This window comes from Pongo abelii, chromosome 3 (genome assembly GCF_028885655.2).
Source record: "Pongo abelii isolate AG06213 chromosome 3, NHGRI_mPonAbe1-v2.0_pri, whole genome shotgun sequence".
Lineage (NCBI taxonomy): Eukaryota > Metazoa > Chordata > Mammalia > Primates > Hominidae > Pongo > Pongo abelii.
In genome coordinates, this window is record NC_071988.2 from 88,461,977 (window position 1) to 88,475,218 (window position 13,242).

A 13,242-nucleotide genomic window follows, 5' to 3' on the forward strand; every position below is an offset into this window, starting at 1 on the left:
CATTGCTGATGACGGCTTTAGCACCACTGACACTGATCTCAAGTTCAAGGAGTGGGTGACCGGCTGAGAGTGGGGACAGCTCTGGGGAGGAGCCAGAGGGCAACAAGGGCTTTGGTGGGAAGGTATTTGCACCTGTCATTTTTTCCTCCTTTACTCCTGCCGCCCCTTGCTGGATCCTGAGCCCCCAGGCTCCCCCGATCCGCCTGCAGTTTTTGGCAAAGTCTATGGTCCCACCCCGTCCTCCTCCTACACATACTCGGATGCTTCCTCTTCAACCTTGGCACCCACCTCCTTCTTACTGGGCCCAGGAGCCTTCAAGCCCAGGAGTCTGGTCAGGGCGGCAGAGCGGGCCCCCTACAGCCCCTATCCCTGGGGATGGGGGCCCAGGGACGCCTTCCAAGGTGACCTGTTTCCTCCCAATGGATCCTGCCACATTCTGGTGCGAGAGACCTGAAAGTGTGGGCGACCTGGAGCTACCAGGCCCCTCAGTCATTGCGGTCCCTCCCAACACTAAGGCTTTCCTAGGCAGGAGCTGGGCTGAGCCACCCGGGGGGCAGAGCCTGAATAGGAGAAACTGACTGGGCTTTGGGGGTCAGGGCAGAGGGAACACCACGGACATGGATCCCAAACTGGAGGACCCCACCATGCCCAAATGCAAAATGAGAAGATGCTCCAGCTGCAGCCCAAAGCCCAACACCCCCAAGTGTGCCATGTGTGATGGGGACAGCTTCCCCTTTGTCTGTACAGGTGGAGAAGCTGAGGACGGGCTGAGGGAACCGGAGACCGAGAAGGCGCTGTCCTCTTCACTGCACACGCCCTGGACCAGTGCCGGCACTGATCATGCAGCTCTTCCAGGCCCACTGCTTCTTCCTGTCCACTAGGCCACAGCCACCCTCCAGGCCCACTATGCACACATCTTCCCCTCCAAGGTTTGTTCTGCCCCTGCCCTGACTCCCAGCCCTGCGGGGGTCCTGACCCCACCTCACCTGGCTCAGACTCTGACGCTGCCCTGGCTGCCCTACCACTGCCTCTGCCCGAGAGTCACGTGAGGCTGACAGTAGGGGCAGGGGCAGCAGTGGTTCCAGTTGGGGGGCGGTCCAGTGGGAGGAGCCTCAGCCTCGCGGGCTGCTCTGTGGGATTGATGACTGCATGATCTTCTGGGCACCTCACGGATCTTCAACTGCAGATGAAATGGATGCTGGTGGTGGGTGCAGGGCCGCTAGGAGCTGCTGCATGGGTCCCAGAGGCTGGACTGGGGCAGGTGCCAACTGAAGCTGCTGGGGCAGCATGGGCAGGATGTTCTGCACACAAACCTTGGAGAAGAAGATGTGTGCATAGCGGGTCCACTGCTGCTGCCCCTGCCCTGACTCCCAGCCCTGCCTGACCCCATCTCACCCTGCTCAGGCTCTGGCGCAACCCTGGCTGCCCTGCCACTGCCTCTGCCCCAGAGTTGGGGCCTTGACAGCCTGGCTGGAAGGGGACACCCCAGCCCTGCCTCAACACCTGGGTCCCTCCATAACTACCACAGGCAGGTGGGTGACCCCAAAGAAGATCCCAGGACTCACAGTACCCCCTGAGAACATGGACAGTATGTGGGGGTAGCAATGGAGGGCAGGATGGTTATCTTCTGCCGGGTAAAGCCATTTAATCCTTTCAGTTTGGGTGGCACGGAATAAGGCCTGCTTCTTTTTTTTTTTTTTTTTTTTTTTTGGAGACATAGTCTTGCTCTGTCGCCCAGGCGGGAGTGCAGTGGTACAATCTTGGCTCACGGCAACCTCTTCCTGCCAGGTTCATGCCATTCTCCTGCCTCAGCCTTCCGGGTAGCTGGGATTACAGGTGCACGCTACCACATCCGGCTAATTTTTGTATTTTTAGTACAGACAGGGCTTCACCATCTTGGCCAGGCTGATTTTGATCTCCTGACATCGTGATCCGCCTGCCTCCACCTCCCAAAGTGCTGGGATTACAGGCGTGAGCCACCATTCCTGGCCAAGGCCTGCTCCTCTTATATATACCCCCTACCCCTGCAGCTGTGCCAGGGGAAAGCTGGGCAGTTTCCCTCCTCCGAGCCCCTGTACATACCATGAAGCGTGGGACCTTCAGAGCTTTTCACTTTTCGGAAAATAGCTCCTGCTGGGGCTACAAGATGGAGTGTGAAGAGGGCCTTGGGCCACAGGGAGGCGCCTGTGGAATAGGGGGAGTTCATGCATCCCTTCTTTCCCCAGAGGGGCTGGACTCAGGTGAGTGTGGGGGTGGGGGCTCCTGCACTTCGACAGAGGCAGCGGCAGGGTTTTCTCCCCATTCCCTCTGCACTCTCAACTTGAGTTGTACTTTTTAAGAAAGTGATTCACCCTGCCTTTGCCCCCTTCCCCAGAACAGAACACGTTGATCATGGGCGATGTTTCTTATTGTGCCAAAAAGTTGCCATGACCGTCATTAAACCTGCTTAACACCAAATAATAAGGAAAATAAAATAAAAAATTCGGGCTTGGTGCAGAAACTCACTCCAAATAAATTACCTATCAAAATATTTATATAATGGTGGAAAATTCCAAAATTCCATATTTTGGGATTTATACACAAAAGATAAAAAAATTAGAGGCCAAGAGGCTGCCGGAAGGGAAAAACGGGGCCTGGAAAGGCCGTTGTGAGGAATGAGCTGGGCCTAAAGAGGCCACAGGCAGGCGGGAGCTGGGCCTGCCGAAGTGGCCGAAAAGCAGGAGCTCGGGAATGGGGAGGCCACAGTGAGGCGAGAGCTAGCTGGGCATGGAGAGTCTGCCGTGAGGCCAAGACCGGGCCCGTGCAGGCCTTTGGGAGGCAGGAGGCCGGGCCTGCAAAGGCCAACTAGAGGTCAAGTTCTGGGCCTGAAGAGGCCGCCGAAAGTCAAAACCAGGGCCTGGGAAATCCGCCGAGAGCCATGAGCTGGGCTGGGCCGAAAGAGGCCACTGGGAGGCAGGAGGAGCTGGGCCTGGAGAGACTGACTTGAGGAAGTTTTTTTTTTTTTTTTCTTTTTAAAAAATTTTTATTTTATAGTGGCAAGAAAATTAGCATGAGGTCTACCCTCAACAAAAGTTTAAATGTAAAATACAGTATTGTTCACTATACAAACAATGTTGGGTAGCAGATGCCTAGAAATTTTTCAATTTGCATAACTGAGATTTTATAACCATTGATCAGCAACTTTCCATTTCCCCTTTACCCTGGCCCTTGAAAACCACCGTTTATTCTTTTTTTTTTCGACCTAATTGATATTTATAGCATGCTTCATACAATTGCAGAATATACATTCTTTTTTTTCTTTTTATTCTTCTTCTTATTATTATTATACTTTAGGCTCTATAGTACATGTGCGCAACGTGCAGGTAAGTTACATATGTATACATGTGACATGCTCGTGCGCTGCACCCACCAACTCGTCATCTAGCATTAGGTATATCTCCCAATGCTATCCCGCCCCCCTCCCCCCACCCCACAACAGTCCCCAAAGTGTGATGTTCCCCTTCCTGGGTCCATGTGTTCTCATTGTTCAATTCCCACCTATGAGTGAGAATATGCGGAGTTTGGTTTTTTGTTCTTGTGATAGTTTACTGAGAACGATGATTGCCAATTTCATCCATGTCCCTACAAAGGACGTGAACTCATCATTTTTTATGGCTGCATAGTATTCCATGGTGTATATGTGCCACATTTTCTTAATCCAGTCTATCATTGTTGGACATTTGGGTTGGTTCCAAGTCTTTGCTATTGTGAATAATGCCGCAATAAACATACGTGTGCATGCGTCTTTATAGCAGCATGATTTATAGTCCTTTGGGTATATACCCAGTAATGGGAAGACTGGGTCAAATGGTATTTCTAGTTCTAGATCCCTGAGGAATCGCCACAATGACTTCCACAAGGGTTGAACTACTTTACAGACCCACCAACAGTGTAAAAGTGTTCCTATTTCTCCACATCCTCTCCAGCACCTGTTGTTTCCTGACTTTTTAATGATTGCCATTCTAACTGGTGTGAGATGGTATCTCATTGTGGTTTTGATTTGCATTTCTCTGATGGCCAGTGATGGTGAGCATTTTTTCATGTGTTTTTTGGCTGCATAAATGTCTTCTTTTGAGAAGTGTCTGTTCATGTCCTTCGCCCACTTTTTGATGGGGTTGTTTTTTTCTTGTAAATTTGTTGGAGTTCATTGTAGATTCTGGATAATAGCCCTTTGTCAGATGAGTAGGTTGCAAAAATTTTCTCCCATTTTGTAGGTTGCCTGTTCACTCTGATGGTAGTTTCCTTTGCTGTGCAGAAGCTCTTTAGTTTAATTAGATCCCATTTGTCAATTTTGTCTTTTGTTGCCGTTGCTTTTGGTGTTTTTGACATAAAGTCCTTGCCCATGCCTATGTCCTGAATGGTATTGCCTAGGTTTTCTTCTAGGGTTTTTATGGTTTTCAGTCTAACATTTAAGTCTTTAATCCATCTTGAATTGATTTTTGTATAAGGTGTAAGGAAGGGATCCAGTTTCAGCTTTCTACATATGGCTAGCCAGTTTTCCCAGCACCATTTATTAAATAGGGAATCCTTTCCCCATTTCTTGTTTTTCTCAGGTTTGTCAAAGATCAGATACTTGTAGATACGTGGCATTATTTCTGAGGGCTCTGTTCTGTTCCATTGATCTACATCTCTGTTTTGGTACCAGTACCATGCTGTTTGGGTTACTGTAGCCTTGTAGTATAGTTTGAAGTCAGGTAGCGTGATGCCTCCAGCTTTGTTCTTTTGGCTTAGGATTGACTTGGCGATGCGGGCTCTTTTTTGGTTCCATATGAACTTTAAAGTAGTTTTTTCCAATTCTGTGAAGAAAGTCATTGGTAGCTTGATGGGGATGGCATTGAATCTGTAAATTACCTTGGGAAGGATGGCCATTTTCATGATATTGATTCTTCCTACCCATGAGCATGGAATGTTCTTCCATTTGTTTGTATCCTCTTTTATTTCATTGAGCAGTGGTTTGTAGTTCTCCTTGAAGAGGTCCTTCACATCCCTTGTAAGTTGGATTCCTAGGTATTTTATTCTCTTTGAAGCAATTGTGAATGGGAGTTCATTCATGATTTGGCTCTCTGTTTGTCTGTTATTGATGTATAAGAATGCTTGTGATTTTTCTACATTGATTTTGTATCCTGAGACTTTGCTGAAGTTGCTTATCAGCTTAAGGAGATTTTGGGCTGAGACAATGGGGTTTTCTAGATATATTATCATGTCATCTGCAAACAGGGACAATTTGACTTCCTCTTTTCCTAATTGAATACCCTTGATTTCCTTCTCTTGCCTAATTGCCCTGGCAAGCACTTCCAACACTATGTTGAATAGGAGTGGTGAGAGAGGGCATCCCTGTCTTGTGCCAGTTTTCAAAGGGAATGCTTCCAGTTTTTGCCCATTCAGTATGATATTGGCTGTGGGTTTGTCATAAATAGCTTTTATTATTTTGAGATACGACCCATCAATACCTAATTTATTGAGAGTTTTTAGCATGAAGGGTTGTTGAATTTTGTCAAAGGCCTTTTCTGCATCTATTGAGATAATCATGTGGTTTTTGACTTTGGTTCTGTTTATATGCTGGATTACATTTATTGATTTGCATATATTGAACCAGCCTTGCATCCCAGGGATGAAGCCCACTTGATCATGGTGGATAAGCTTTTTGATGTGCTGCTGGATTCTGTTTGCCAGTATTTTATTGAGGATTTTTGCATCAATGCTCATCAAGGATATTGGTCTAAAATTCTCTTTTTTTGTTGTGCCTCTGCCAGGCTTTTGTATCAGGATGATGCTGGCCTCATAAAATGAGTTAGGGGAAGAGTCTCGCTCTTTAGCCGAGGCCGGAGTGCAGTGGTGCTATCTCGGCTCACAGCAAGTTCTGCCTCCCGGGTTCACGCCATTCTCCTGCCTCAGCCTCCCTAGTAGCTGGGACTACAGGCGCCCGCTACCGCTCCCGGCTAATTTTTTGTATTTTTAGTAGAAATGGGGTTTCACCGTTTTAGCCAGGATGGTCTCGATCTCCTGACCTCATGATCCGCCCACCTCAACCTCCCAAAGTGCTGGGATTACAGGTGTGAGCCACCACGCCTGGCCTTGACTTGAAGTTTTGCACCTGGAGAGGCTGCCAAGAGGACGGAGCTGGGCCCAGGGAGGCTGCCTTGCAGCTCTTCCAGGCCCAATTCCAGGCCAACTTGAGGATGACTTGGGCTTGCAGAGGCTGCCGGGAGGCCGGAGCTGGCCCTGGAGAGACGACTCAAGGGCAGTCTGGGCCTGCAGAGGCCACCAGGAGGAAGAGCTGGGCATGGAGAGGCCGACTGGAGGAAGTCCAGTGCCTGGAGTGGATGCAAAGGAGCAAACGCTAGGCCGCAAAATGCCGCCATGACGTCCCAGCTTGGCCTCCGGGAGGCAGGAGCTGGGCCTGCGGAGGCCGCCCCAAGGTGGGAGCCTGGCCCGAGGAGGCCACGGTGCCAGGCAACAGGTGGGCCTGGAGGGCCCACTGTGAGGTAGAGGCCGGGCCTCTAGAGGCCAACGGGAGGCAGGAGCTGGCACCGGAGGGGCCCTCATTGAGGACGCGTTGCGCCTGGAGAGGACGCCGGGAGGCCGGAGCTGGGCCTGGAGAGGCTGACTTCAGGACAATTTGGGCCTGCAGAGGCCACTGGGAGGCCCAAGCTGGGCCTAGAGGAGCCCACCGACCGGACGCCGTTTGGGGCCTGGAGACGCTTTCAGAGGGCAGGAGCTGAGCCTGGAGAGGCCACCGTGAGGCCTGAGCTGGGCCTGGGGAGCTTGGCTTCAGGAAGTTGTGGGCCTACCAGGGCCACTGGGAGCTAGGCGGGAGCTGAGTCCGAAGAGGTTGTTGGGAGGCCAGAGTCGGGCCTGGAGATGCAGCAGGGAGGAAGAACTGGGCCCAGAGAGAATGCCGGGAGGCTGCAAGTGGGTCTGGAGAGGCCGACTTGAGGAGGCCCAGCCTCTGCCTCCCTCATGGCGGCCTCTGCAGGCCCAGCTGTTCCTCCAGGCTGCGTCTCCCAGCCCAGCTCCTGACTCCCAGCAAGCAAGCTCTTTTGGCTCAGCTCCTGCTGGCGTTTGTAGGCCCCGAAGTTTCTGCAGCCAAGCTCCTCAGGCCCACGTCTTGCCTCCTGGTGGCCTGTACAGGCCCAGCTCTGGCTGGAGAAGAGCCACTGCAGGCCCCGCTGTTGCCTCCCAGGGGAATCTCCAGACCCAGCTGTCGTCCCACGGCGGCCTCCCGGGACCAAGTCCCTGCCTGCCTCCTGGCAGCCGACGTGCAGCCCAGCTCCTCCCTCACGGTGGCCTGTTCAGGCCCAACTCATGCCTCTGGCACCCTGCCCAGAGGCGTGAGCCCCTGCCTCACACTGGCCTCTCTCACGCTGAGAGGTCCTCCATCACGCTGGCCTGTTGAGGCCCAGCTCGTGACTCCGGTGGCCTCTCCAGGCCCAGCCCCTGCCTTGCGGAGGCCCTCCGGAGGCCAAGCTCATGCGTCATGGTGGCCTCTCCCGGCCTGGCATTTGCGCCCTTGCATGCGCTCCAGACCCTGCACTTCCTCCAGTCGGCCTCTCCAGGCCCAGCTCTTCCTCCCAGCGGACTATACAGGCCCAAGTCATCCTCAAGTTGGCCACCCCAGGCCTGCAGATGCCGCCGGGAGGCAGGACAGGCCGACTTGACGACAGTCTGGGCCTGCAGAGGCCGCTGGGAGGAAGAGCTGGGCCTGGAGAGGCCGACTGGAGGAAGTGCAGGGCCTGGAGCGCATGCAAAGGAGCAAACGCCAGGCCGGGAGAGGCCGCCGTGATGCATGAGGTTGGCCTCCGGAGGGCCTCCGTGAGGCAGGAGCTGGGCCTGTGGAGGCCGCCGCGAGGTGGGAGCCTGGCCCGAGGAGGCCACGGCGAGGCAAGAGGTGGGCCTGGAGGGCCCACTGTTGAGGTAGAGGCTGGGCATCTAGAAGCCACCAGCCAACAGGCAGGGGCTGGGCCTGGAGAGGCCACCAGAGTCATGAGCTGGGCCTCAAAAAGCTACCGTGAGGGAGCACCTCTCTCAGCTTGACAGAGGTCCTCTGAGAGAGGTCCTCTGAGAGGGGTCCTCTCTCACGCTGCGAGAGGTCCTCTCTCACGCTGCGAGAGGTCCTCTCTCACACTGAGAAGTCCCAGCGTGAGAGAGGACCTCTCTCGGCGTGAGAGAGGCCAGTGTGAGGCAGGGGCTCACGCCTCTGAGCAGGGTGCCAGAGGCACGAGTTGGGCCTCAACAGGCCAGCGTGAGAGAGGCCCTCTGAGAGGGGTCCTCTCTCATGCTGAGAGGTCCTCTTAGAGGGGTCCTCTCTCACGCTGAGAGAGGTCCTCTGAGAGGGGTCCTCTCTCACGCTGAGAGAGGTCCTCTGAGAGGGGTCCTCTCTCACGCTGAGAGAGGTCCTCTGAGAGGGGTCCTCTCTCACGCTGAGAGAGGTCCCTTCTCACGCTGAAAGAGGTCCTCTCTCACACTGAGAGGTCCTCTAACATGTCCTCTCTCACGCTGAGAGAGGCCAGTGTGTGGTAGGGGCTCACGCCTCTGGGCAGGGTGCCAGAGGCATGAATTGGGCCTCAACAGGCCAGCGTGAGGGAGGAACTCTCTCAGTGTGAGGGAGTTCCTCTGAGAGGGATCCTCTCTCATCATGAGAGAGGTCCTCTGAGAGAGTCCTCTCTCACGCTGAGAGGGGTCCTCTCTCACGCTGAGAGGGGTCGTCTCTCACGCTGAGAGGGGTCCTCTCTCACGCTGAGAGAGGTCCTCTCACAGGTCCTCTCTGACACTGAGAGAGGTACTCTCACAGGTCCTCTCTCACGCTGAGGTCCTCTCTCACACTGAGAAGTCCCAGCGTGAGAGAGGACCTCTCTCAGCGTGAGAGAGGCCAGTGTGAGGCAGGGGCTCACGCCTCTGGGCAGGGTGCCAAAGGCATGAGTTGGGCCTCAACAGGCCACCATGAGGGAGGAGCTGGGCCGCTCGCAGGCTGCCGGGAGGCAGGCAGGGAGTTGGCCCCGGGAGGCTGCCGTGGGTCGAGAGCCGGGTCTGGAGAGGCCCCTGGGAGGCAAGAGCGGGGCCTGCAGAGGCTGTTCTCCAGCCAGAGCTGGGCCAGTTCAGGCACTGGGAGGCAGGAGGTGGGCATGAAGAGCTTGGCTGGAGAAAGTTTGGGGCCTACAAAGGCCAGCAGGAGCTGGGCAGGAGCTGAGCCAAAAGAGCTTCCTTGCTGGGAGGCCGGAGCTGGGCCTTGAGAGGCCGACTTCAGGATGACCTGGGCCTGCAGAGGTTGCCGGGAGGCCCAAGCTGGGCCAGGAGGAGTCCACCAACCGGACGCCGTTTGGGGCCTGGAGACGCTGTCGGAGGGCAGGAGCTGAGCCTGGAGAGGCCACTGTGAGGCCTGAGCTGGGCCTGGGGAGCTTGGCTTCAGGAAGTTGTGGGCCTACCAGGGCCGCCGGGAGCTGGGCGGGAGATGAGTCCAAAGAGGTTGTTGGGAGGCAGGAGTGGGGCCTGGAGATGCAGCAGGGAGGAAGAACTGGGCCCAGAGAGGATGCCAGGAGGCTGCAAGTGGGTCTGGAGAGGCCGACTTGAGGAGGCCCAGCCTCTGCCTCCCTCATGGCGGCCTCTGCAGGCCCAGCTGTTCCTCCAGGCTGCGTCTCCCAGCCCAGCTCCTGACTCCCAGCAAGCAAGCTCTTTTGGCTCAGCTCCTGCTGGCGTTTGTAGGCCCCGAAGTTTCTGCAGCCAAGCTCTTCAGGCCCACGTCCTGCCTCCCGGTGGCCTGTACAGGCCCAGCTCTGGCTGGAGAAGAGCCTCTGCAGGCCCCGCTGTTGCCTCCCAGGGGCCTCTCCAGACCAGCTGTCGCCCCACGGTGGCCTCCCGGGACCAAGTCCCTGCCTGCCTCCTGGCAGCCCGCGTGCAGCCCAGCTGCTCCCTCACGGTGGCCTGTTCAGGCCCAACTCATGCCTCTGGCACCCTGCCCAGAGGCGTGAGCCCCTGCCTCACACTGGCCTCTCTCACGCTGAGAGAAGTCCTCCATCACGCTGGCCTGTTGAGGCCCAGCTCATGACTCCGGTGGCCTCTCCAGGCCCAGCCCCTGCCTTGCGGAGGCCCTCCGGAGGCCAAGCTCATACGTCATGGCGGCCTCTCCCGGCCTGGCATTTGCTCCCTTGCATGCGCTCCAGACCCTGCACTTCCTCCAGTCGGCCTCTCCAGGCCCAGCTCTTCCTCCCAGCCACCTCTACAGGCCCACGGCGTCCTCAAGGTGGCCACCCCGGGCCTGCAGAGGCCGCCGGGAGGCAGGACAGGCCGACTTGACGACAGTCTGGGCCTGCAGAGGCCGCCAGGAGGAAGAGATGGGCCTGGAGAGGCCGACTGGAGGAAGTGCAGGGCCTGGAGCGCATGCAAAGGAGCAAACGCCAGGCCGGGAGAGGCCACCGTGACGCATGAGCTTGGCCTCCGGAGGGCCTCCGTGAGGCAGGAGCTGGGCCTGCGGTGGCCGTCCTGAGGCGGGAGCCTGGCCCGAGGAGGCCACGGCGAGGCAAGAGGTGGGCCTGGAGGGCCCACTGTTGAGGTAGAGGCTGGGCCTCTAGAAGCCGCCAGCCAACAGGCAGGGACTGGGCCTGGAGAGGCCACCAGATTCATGAGCTGGGCCTCAACAAGCTACCGTCAGGGAGGACCTCTCTCAGCGTGAGAGAGGTCCTCTGAGAGGGGTCCTCTCTCACGCTGAGAGAGGTCCTCTGAGAGGGGTCCTCTCTCACGCTGAGAGAGGTCCTCTGAGAGGGGTCCTCTCTCACGCTGAGAGAGGTCCTCTGAGAGGGGTCCTCTCTCACGCTGAGAGGTCCTCTCTCACACTGAGAAATCCTAGCGTGAGAGAGGACCTCTCTCAGCGTGAGAGAGGCCAGTGTGAGGCAGGGGCTCACGCCTCTGGGTAGGGTGCCATAGGCATGAGTTGGGCCTCAACAGGCCAGCGTGAGAGCGGCCCTCTGAGAGGGGTCCTCTCTCACACTGAGAGGTCCTCTTAGAGGGGTCCTCTCTCACGCTGAGAGAGGTCCTCTGAGAGGGGTCCTCTCTCACGCTGAGAGAGGTCCTCTGAGAGGGGTCCTCTCTCACGCTGAGAGAGGTCCTCTGAGAGGGGTCCTCTCTCACGCTGAGAGAGGTCCTCTGAGAGGGGTCCTCTCTCACACTGAGAGGTCCTCTAACATGTCCTCTCTCACGCTGAGGTCCTCTCTCACGCTGAGAGAAGTCCTAGCGTGAGAGAGGACCTCAGCGTGAGACAGGCCAGTGTGTGGCAGGGGCTCACGCCTCTGGGCAGGGTGCCAGAGGCATGAATTGGGCCTCAACAGGCCAGCGTGAGGGAAGACCTCTCTCAGTGTGAGGGAGTTCCTCTGAGAGGGATCCTCTCTCAGCGTGAGTTCCTCTTAGAGGGATCCTCTCTCAGCGTGAGAGAGGTCCTCTGAGAGGGTCCTCTCTCACGCTGAGAGGGGTCCTCTCACAGGTCCTCTCTCACACTGAGAGAGGTCCTCTCACAGGTCCTCTCTCACGCTGAGGTCCTCTCTCACACTGAGAGAAGTCCTAGCGTGAGAGAGGCTAGTGTGAGGCAGGGGCTCAGGCCTCTGGGCAGGGTGCCAAAGTCATGAGTTGGGCCTCAACAGGCCACCATGAGGGAGGAGCTGGGCGGCTCGCAGGCTGCCGGGAGGCAGGCAGGGAGTTGGCCCCGGGAGGCCGCCGTGGGTCGAGAGCCGGCTATGGAGAGGCCCCTGGGAGGCAACAGTGGGGCCTGCAGAGACTGTTCTCCAGCCAGAGCTGGGCCAGTTCAGGCACCAGGAGGCAGGAGGTGGGCCTGAAGAGCTTGGCTGGAGAAAGTTCGGGGCCTACAAAGGCCAGCGGGAGCTGGGCAGGAGCTGAGCCAAAAGAGCTTGCTTGCTGGGAGGCCGGAGCTGGGCCTGGAGAGGCCGACTTCAGGATGACTTGGGCCTGCAGAGGTTGCTAGGAGGCCCAAGCTGGGCCAGGAGGAGTCCACCAACCGGACGCCATTTGGAGCCTGGAGACACCATCGGAGGGCAGGAGCTGAGCCTGGAGAGGCCACCGTGAGGCCTGAGCTGGGCCTGGGGAGCTTGGCTTCAGGAAGTTGTGGGCCTACCAGGGCCGCCGGGAGCTGGGCGGGAGATGAGTCCAAAGAGGTTGTTGGGAGGCCGGAGTCGGGCCTGGAGACGCAGCAGGGAGGAAGAACTGGGCCCAGAGAGGATGCCGGGAGGCTGCAAGTGGGTCTGGAGAGGCCGACTTGAGGAGGCCCAGCCTCTGCCTCCCTCATGGCGGCCTCTGCAGGCCCAGCTGTTCCTCCAGGCTGCGTCTCCCAGCCCAGCTCCTGACTCCCAGCAAGCAAGCTCTTTTGGCTCAGCTCCTGCTGGCGTTTGTAGGCCCCGAAGTTTCTGCAGCCAAGCTCTTCAGGCCCACGTCCTGCCTTCCGGTGGCCTGTACAGGCCCAGCTCTGGCTGGAGAAGACCCTCTGCAGGCCCCGCTGTTGCCTCCCAGGGGCCTCTCCAGACCCAGCTGTCACCCCACGGCGGCCTCCCAGGACCAAGTCCCTGCCTGCCTCCTGGCAGCCTGCGTGCAGCCCAGCTCCTCCCTCACGGTGGCCTGTTCAGGCCCAACTCATGCCTCTGGCACCCTGCCCAGGCCTCTCTCACGCTGAGAGGTCCTCCATCACGCTGGCCTGTTGAGGCCCAGCTCATGACTCCGGTGGCCTCTCCAGGCCCAGCTCCTGCCTCGCGGAGGCCCTCCGGAGGCCAAGCTCATGCGTCACGGCGGCCTCTCTCGGCCTGGCATTTGCTCCCTTGCATGCGCTCCAGACCCTGCACTTCCTCCAGGCGGCCTCTAGAGGCCCAGCTCTTCCTCCCAGCGGCCTCTACAGGCCCAAGTCGTCCTCAAGTTGGCCACCCCGGCCTGCAGAGGCCGCCAGGAGGCAGGGCAGGCCGACTTGACGACAGTCTGGGCCTGCAGAGGCCGCCGGGAGGAAGAGCTGGGCCTGGAGAGGCCGACTGGAGGAAGTGCAGGGCCTGGAGCACATGCAAAGGAGCAAACGCCAGGCCGGGAGAGGCCGCCATGACGTATGAGCTTGGCCTCCGGAGGGCCTCCGTGAGGCAGGACCTGGGCCTGCGGAGGCCGTCCCGAGGAGGGAGCCTGGCCCGAGGAGGCCACGGCGAGGTAAGAGGTGGGCCTGGAGGGCCC

The 13,242-nt window shown here is 57.6% G+C and overlaps 3 pseudogenes; 2 read left to right on the top strand and 1 right to left on the bottom strand.

Annotated features, from left to right (window-relative positions):
* Window positions 1-1,885: 1,885 nt before the first annotated feature.
* On the bottom strand, window positions 1,886-7,968 carry LOC129059168 (uncharacterized; annotated as a pseudogene).
* Window positions 7,969-9,565: 1,597 nt separating this feature from the next.
* On the top strand, window positions 9,566-11,389 carry LOC129059169 (putative uncharacterized protein FLJ46235; annotated as a pseudogene).
* Window positions 11,390-12,246: 857 nt separating this feature from the next.
* Window positions 12,247-12,892, top strand: LOC129059170 (putative uncharacterized protein FLJ46235; annotated as a pseudogene).
* The last annotated feature ends 350 nt before the right edge of the window (window positions 12,893-13,242 follow it).